Source organism: Echinops telfairi, unplaced genomic scaffold, assembly GCF_000313985.2.
Source record: "Echinops telfairi isolate 266 unplaced genomic scaffold, ASM31398v2 ScPeMD7_2573;HRSCAF=3158, whole genome shotgun sequence".
Taxonomy (NCBI): Eukaryota; Metazoa; Chordata; class Mammalia; order Afrosoricida; family Tenrecidae; genus Echinops; species Echinops telfairi.
The window spans coordinates 8,999,110-9,006,853 of record NW_022106471.1 but is presented as its reverse complement, the minus strand read 5'-3'; the positions used below and the strand labels follow the sequence as shown (position 1 = coordinate 9,006,853).

General features: G+C 38.7%; 1 protein-coding gene and 1 pseudogene across 5 annotated transcripts in view; both read left to right on the top strand.

Annotated features, from left to right (window-relative positions):
• EHBP1 (EH domain binding protein 1) overlaps positions 1-7,744 on the top strand; it is a 421,355-nt gene that overhangs the window by 395,761 nt on the left and 17,850 nt on the right. The gene's annotated exons all lie outside the window — the stretch shown is intronic.
• LOC105979316 lies at positions 1,272-5,153 on the top strand (annotated as a pseudogene).

The following is a 7,744-nucleotide window of genomic DNA, read 5'->3' as shown; positions in this document are numbered from 1 at the left end:
TTGATCATATCCAAAAGTTTTACCTTTTCCTGGATGGTGAGCATCTTCCTCTGGCGCTTATTTTTATTGTCAGAAGGCTTAGAAGAAGAAGCTCATTTAGGAGCTATCATAGGGCTTAGATAAAATTTCTTAAAAATCTCAAACAATTACAGTACACTGTACAAAAGCAAAAATGCATCTGATACGTAGCTCCGATACGTAGCGATGCAGACAGAAGCGTGTACAGTATGAGCCAATCAGTGGCAGTAATGACAGAGCTTGTGCTGTTATGCAAAAACCGCGATAGAGTGAAGCCGCGGAAGTCGAAGCGCGAAGTGGCGAGGGTTCACTGTACATCGTTTTGAAAAAAGAATCCTGGTTTTTTGGGGTGCCCCCTTGTACACCACATATACTAGAATAGGCCTCTAATTATTGAAAATCACTAATAATGAATAGAAACCACAGTATAAAGAAAATAGTAGAGCTTGTTTTTAAAGGAGAGCATGTGTTTTACAAGCACATACAATGCTTTTGTTTTTACACACACTTTCAACTTTTAAATTGGTGATCTCGCATCCTTTTCTTTCTATAGTTTTTCCGAAGGAAAAATGAAAATATAGTCATAATTTCAGGATTGTTTTACTCTCAATGTGCTTATCTAATTCAAATAACTTCCATTATTTCTGCATTTTCTTTGTATTATTTAGCAAAGGAAATTGTAAATGCAATCTAGAAGTAGCAGTGCTCTGATGGTTTAATGGGTTATCCGTTGAATTGTTAACCACAAAGTCAACAATTCGATCCCACCAGCTGCTCTGTGATAGAAAGATGAGGCTGACTGCTTCCTGTAAAGATGTACAGCCTTGAAAACTCAAAGGGTTGCCATGAGTCAGAACTGACTCAATAGCTGTAAGTTTTTGTTTTTGTTTTTCAGTTTATCTAAAACTAGGAACATGTATTCATAGTTGAGTTATCCTAGTTCAGGCGATCGGTACCAAACCCTACGATTTCTAGAAAGGAATCTCTGATTCAGAAATGCAGAAAACCTTATAAGGTCCTCACTTTTAACATTCATTTCTTCTCTCCTTATTCCTGGCTATTGGCCCCAGCTTTAGGTCATCTTTCTTATCTGCTGACTCATGTTTGTTAATTTACCAAGGAAAACAGATGTAGATCCTTGCTACCAGTGATATTTGGAAAAGTATTTTCCACTACTAGAAATTCTTCATTAAAAATATAAGATATCATTTGTGAACTATAGAATTTTGTCACCATACCTTTCCATTTGGAACATGTCTATTTCCAAAAGTGAGGCACGCCCTTACTCTACATTGCAGTAAAAATTTTAAAATTTAAAAAAAAATTAACATTTAAGAAAGCAAAAATTCCAGGAAAATGTGTTTTTCTCAGCAACTATCTATGAAACAGAATTTAGGCATTTGAACTGATTTGGCAGCAACATTTTTCTTCTGAAAGTGAAATTGAATTTGTATAATGTCATGCCAATGCTAAAATAGCATGTTATACATGGAATATCACCCTTCTCTTAAAAAAAATTATTGACTTATTTGTGAAAGGGCTATGACAGTTGTTCTCAAACTTTCATATGCATAAAAATACCTCAGAAATTGTTTGGTCCAGATTCCCAGGCCCTGCCTCAAAGATTCGGATTCACTGGACTTGAGATGTGGCCCATAATACCAGCAATTCTAATATGAATGGTTCACAGACCACATTTTGAGAAACACTGGCCTAAGATATGCTAAACTTTTCAGTGTTAAAAGTGCTAAGTGAAGTAGTGCAGCATGGAGATCTAAGAACATAGATTTTAAAATCAGTCAGAGCCCAGGAGAGATGTGGATGGTCTTTAAGTTAGTTAACCTGTCTGAGCCCCTATTCCCTTACTGGTTTAAGAAAGGGGTGGGAGAGGGCTGATAATACCTGCTTCAAAAAGTTATTGAAAGGTTATATTGACACAGCTATAGATATCATTTATATATAAACAGTTAGAACATAGCCTGGTATAAAATGAACACTTGATACAGTGGTTCTAACCTTCCTGATGCCACGACCCTTTAATACAATTCCTCATGTTGTGGTGACCCCCCTGCAGCCATAAAATTAATTTCATTGCTACTTCATAACTGTCATTTTGTTACTGTTATGAATCGGGCGACCCCTGTGAAAGGGTCGTTCAACCCCCAGAGGTGTCGCAACCCACAGGTGGAGAACTGCGGACTTAATAGTAGTTTCATTATTTGTTGTTTCTGCCTTTATTTTAAAATTTTCCTTAGCTTCTAAATACAGTGCACAATTCCCATTCTATTGTAATACATTCCTCGAGGCACGTGTATGCATGCATGCATGTATGTAACACACACACACTCCCAAGAAATGCCAGAAGAACTGGTTTGGATATTTGGCATGAATCTTAAGAAAGTTAAAAAAAAAAAACACACACCCCTGTTTGTGCATACACTATAATTTTTGTTCCTAAATAAATGACTCAGAAGAAGCCTTAGGAAATTTGCTAGTCCCTTGATCTGAAGAAGGTGCATTGAACTTGACATCCTAATGACATGAATTTTGTGGGGCACTTGCCAAAACAAATCAAACTCAGGTTTGGTTTTGTTGGGACTTTTTTTTTTTTTTCAGAAATTTCTTTTGGACATCATCTACTAATCAACTTTAGAAACACATTTTCTCTGTCTCACCTTGACATTTGTCTTAGAAGTTGAATTACAGTTTCATAATTTGATTAGACAAAGAATGCTAACAGAAGTGGTTAAGTATGTATGAGTTGACTCAGTCCACTGAGTCAGAATCAATACCTGAAAGTCTTAAGGAAGAGTGCAAGCACTGTTCCAACACCTCTCTCTCTGGTTCCCCAAATAGGGACATTTTTTTTCTTTAGAAATACAGATGTTAATGAGCTGAGACAACTGGGTTCATGTTGATTCTGACTAGCTCCTTTCATCTTTGGGATAGACCATCTAATTGAATAGCTAGGAACCAACCTTTTATGGTTGTACTGACTTCAGCTCAGTGTGCACTTCATTGTGCTGACACTGCCAGCCCTTCTAGTGGGTTGTCAATTACTATGTCTTTCTTTGACAGTCTGCATAGGCCTCCAAGGTGCTTTGAATAATAAAATTGAACACAGATAGTTATTGCATCTGTTCCCTGGCCCCAAATGTCACCTCAGAACTAGAATGCAAAAGGCATTCATGCATTCATAGGAGCTGTTTCCTCAGGTAAACCTGGTAACTTAAGGATAAACTGTTGGGCTGATAACTAATTAAAAAAAAAAATTTAGAGAACTGAAAATTCCTAGTATTACTCATCAAGTTTTTTAACTTACTGTTATTTTGTTTCCTGTAAAGGTTTTCTGTATTATTTGGGAAGATTTGGAGGACTTTGATGGGGGAAAGGAAGATTAATCAAACTTATATGATTATTTATACAATTGCATATTCTTAAAGGATGAAATTTGGTGCAGATACGCATATCCGGATCATTGTTTCCCTAAGGGAGTCTATGGATTTGTTTTCTCCTCCATTTTTAAACTGATGACATTGACAGTACAATGACACATGAATTCATAGTATCTAGAGTTATGATTATCTGATTGTGAGTGTCTCCTGCATTAACCGACTGGCTGGATACTGCTTCCCCATCTCTTTACCCACCCCAAAGTCACCCAACCCCACCCCTCTTATGCTAATCCACTCTGAATTAACAGCACCACTTGGTGGCCAAAGCCAGGAATTGTGTGAAATACCAACACCTACTTCTCCACCAGCTTCTGATCTCTACTTAGGCACTTCTGAGCTCAGATTCTAAAGACCTAGCTTGCTCCATAAAGAAAGTTAAAGATGTAAGTCAAAGAAGACACTTAAGCTGATAAAGTTTTTTAATTTTAAAAAATAAAATATTATGAATTTAATTGGGTTTTATTATAAAAAATAGGACCAATTTTCTATTTCAGGTATAAATATCTGTCAGGAGAAATAAATTATTAGTCATAAATAATTTATTCTGAGAATAAAATTAGAGGGAGCCCAAATGTGAAACTTTTAATATATTTGTTTTGACCCAAGTGCTTATTTCAAATCTAAGTAAAAAAATTAAGAGATTATGCAGGACTGTGCAGTTCAAAAATAGGATGCCATTTTAGAAAAAGTACCAAATGTTCATAAAGCCAACAAAGGTTAGTTTTAGATGAACAGAATTTCATTAAAAGATTATCTTCTGTTATTTATAAAGGATATGGATATCTTCTTTAAAATTATCTTACAAAGTTGTCAGGGTAGACAATGTAGATTAAGTAGTTATTTTGTGGTAGGATGTCTCTCTGAATAAAGACGTCAAAGTGCGAAGTGACTTCATGAGCATCAGGGTGGAGCACTAGGGAATGGGAGGAGTTGTCTGCCCAAATACCAGGACTGGAGATTGTGGATGAAGATCAATTAATTGACGAAATTTTGGATAGATTTGTTAATTGCCATGAGCAAACATATGAAGAATTTCTGAACACTTTTACTCATCTTTCAAAAGAGGATAATGGGACCCGAAAAGGAGCAGCTGGAACCGATTCTTCAGAAAACGATTCTTCAGAAAACGTATTTACCTCAATAGAGCTGACTCTGACCAGGAACAAAGTGACCTTCATCTCAGGAACAAAGCCATCCTTCTGCATCTGCCATCACAAAGTCCTGAGGAAGAGCAGGTCTTGATGGATGATGGCCAAAAAGTTGGCAGTTCTTTCCAAGGTGAACTGAATCGTCCAGGGAAGGTGAAGGTAGACAGTTTCCTAGATTTAGAAGATTTGGACATGGATGAAGATATTCAGCCCCACGTGAGCAGGTATTTGCTGCTGCTTCCAGGAGAAGTGGAGCAGGATATTGGCCCCCCGCACTCCTTCTTACATTCCTTCCACAAACCAGCTTGTTAGCCCTGAGGTGCAGCCAAGGCCTCCCGCCTGCAGAGCCGGCACACCCATGGAAGAGCTTCTTGCAGATGAAGTTCAGCCCTTCTCACTTGATGAAGAATTTGATTACGGCAGTGTAACCCTAACCCCCAAGTTCACTGCTGCAGAAATGGACACCATCAAAGAGCTGTCTAAGCAAAAGAATGAGAATACCAGCCCAGACTTGGAGGAACCGCCAGACTGACCGACTAAGACATCTTTGTATTCGTCTTTATTGTGATCTTACTCGAGAAGAATGAGAGTAAACATATACCTGTGGGGGGTTGGGGGTGGGGGGAGTAGTTATTTTGCTAAAGGCTTAAATACGTAATTTGACTTTATGCTACTATGTGTGTGTGTGTGGGGGGGGGGGGTTGTAAAGACCATTCAAGTTATTTACTGTTTTCCTGTCTGTCCTTGGTGTTGATCATTTCTTTAGATGGGATGTAGGTTAAGTGCTATACATGTGATTGCTCCGACCCTTTTTAAGTGGCTACAGCTTCTGGGGAGAGGAACACAACAGAAGGACAAACAGCTGCCTGTTAGAGATGGACTCAATTGAAAAATAACCTAACTTGAGGGTACTAGAAATTTTGTTTGCCTTGTATGCATGTGAGAGTTGGACACTGACTAAGGAGGACTGAAGAAGAATCAGTGCAATTAGATGGTCCCTAGATAATTGGATAGATAATTACAATAACTACTAATCTTTACTATAGGACAGGTAGTAGGACAGTCTAAGTGGTTTACATATTTTAACTAATAAAATATTCAGAAAACCCTATAAAGTAGTAGTAGGATCCTCATTTTAAAGATGAGGAAAACTGAGGCATAGGGAGATTCAGTAACTTCCCCAGATATACAGGGACTACAATGAGCAGAGCTGGAATTTGAATATACTCTGATAACCCAATGCTAGTCAGAATATTCTTGCTTGGTCACTTTCACTAAAAACCAAATTCCCTGCCACGGAGTCAATGCCGACTCATAGCAACCCGACAGGACAGGGGAGAACTGCCCCTGGGAGTTTCCAAGCCTGTCACTCTTTTTAAGACTATCACTCTTTATGGGAGTAGAAAGCCCAGTCTCTCTCCTGAGGAGTGGCTGGTAGTTTCCAACTGCCGACCTTAGGAATCACTTTCACCGAAGGATGCCACAAATAATCAAAGTAGCTTGTAGTTGCCCTAGGAGTCAATATGTCTGCCTATCCCTGGAAGCCCTAGTATTTTGAAAGGTATCGTACATTAATTTCTGATTCAGAGATGGTATGCCCACATCTCCATAAGAAGAAAGGTTGGCTCTCCTTGGGAAGTATGCTCTGCCCTTCTGAGGTTATTGTTAAATCCTATATGGGGAGAGTAAATAAAACCTCTGCAAGTCGATGAAGAGAAGACGTCCTTAGGATGAAGGTCTTTTTCATTGATTGTTTATCAGAGCCTCTCAGAAAGGCTTTGCCAAGCCTGGCCTGAATTCTACATAAAGGGCCTTGTTCTGGCCCGACTGGTTGCCTATGAGTCTACAAGTGTCACATCATGACTAAGACAATTGGTTCATTAGACAGCCAGCCTAGATTTGAGGCTTGGTTCCAGTACCACTTAGCTGTATGACTAGCTAAGTTTTATAACCTCATTCACTACTTGATTCTCTTATCGTCATCACTATTCCCAGCCTAAACAAAAGCTATTCGTTGTCAAAAATCTGGTCTCAGTGATCAGTGAGGGAGTCTTATGACTTAATAGCCTTTTTTAGGTGCTGTTGCTCCTGGGGCTTTAGGAGAGTGCCCTTCAGAGACAGGGAAAGGAAGTTGAAGGCATTGAATGGGGTAGCATAGTGCCAGAACTTAAACCAGTGGCGTGGCCTGGCCTGGTCTAGAAAAACCACATTCGTTGCATTTGCTTCGAGGTGTTGTGTAACTGGTGAGCCCTATGTAGGTTAGAAGGTTGCTGGAGAGCATCCTGCTTTGATTAGCCTTCCATCTTTGGGAAATGAATGTACCTGCTGGCTAGTGAAGGACAAACCTAACCTCCTTCAGCTTCCCTCATGGAATAAAGAAAGATATTTAAGAAGGTACACAGAAAGTAGGAGCTAGCCAAGTGCTAATTGCTTTTCTGAGCCCAAGCCTGCATGGAGTGGAAAAGGTAGAAGAGTGAGGGTTGAACTCATGCTTTAGAGAAAACGGGGCCCTCTAGAGACACCGTTGGTGTGATTTTATAAAAGAACCTTTAGAGATTTCAAGCACCATGAGAGTTAGTTGCCAAAGAGAGGCTTACTGATGGTACCATGATACATCCTAGGAGAAGCTCTCTGTCAGAATGGCACCAATCTAGAGCACATTTGGAGCATATCTACTTGAGTTCCTCCTTCTGGTTAAAAAAAACTTTTTTTAAGATCTAATTAATTTTCCACACTTTCGACAGAATCTAATCTCATTCTCACCTGACATTTAGTAAATTGGCTATTTCATCTACATTGACAATTTCATAAGTTGATTTCAAAGATAGTTAGGAATATACACAATGTTTCTTGCATCAAAATCTATTCTTGTAATAATGATGAAAACTTAGTTTCCCGGTGGAGCCTTTCACTGGATAAAGATTTGACTTTTTGAGAGCTTCTTTTATTCAAATTGCATCATTTAAAATGCTCGCTATCTCTTTCTTTCTTGGTAAATTTTTTTTTCTGACCAGTAGGCTTTTATATGGCTTGTTAGCTCAAATTTTCCAAAACCTGTGATATGTGGCTAGGCTGTCTGTCAGTCCCTAGAACATCCCACCTTGTTTGTGACACCATGCTGTA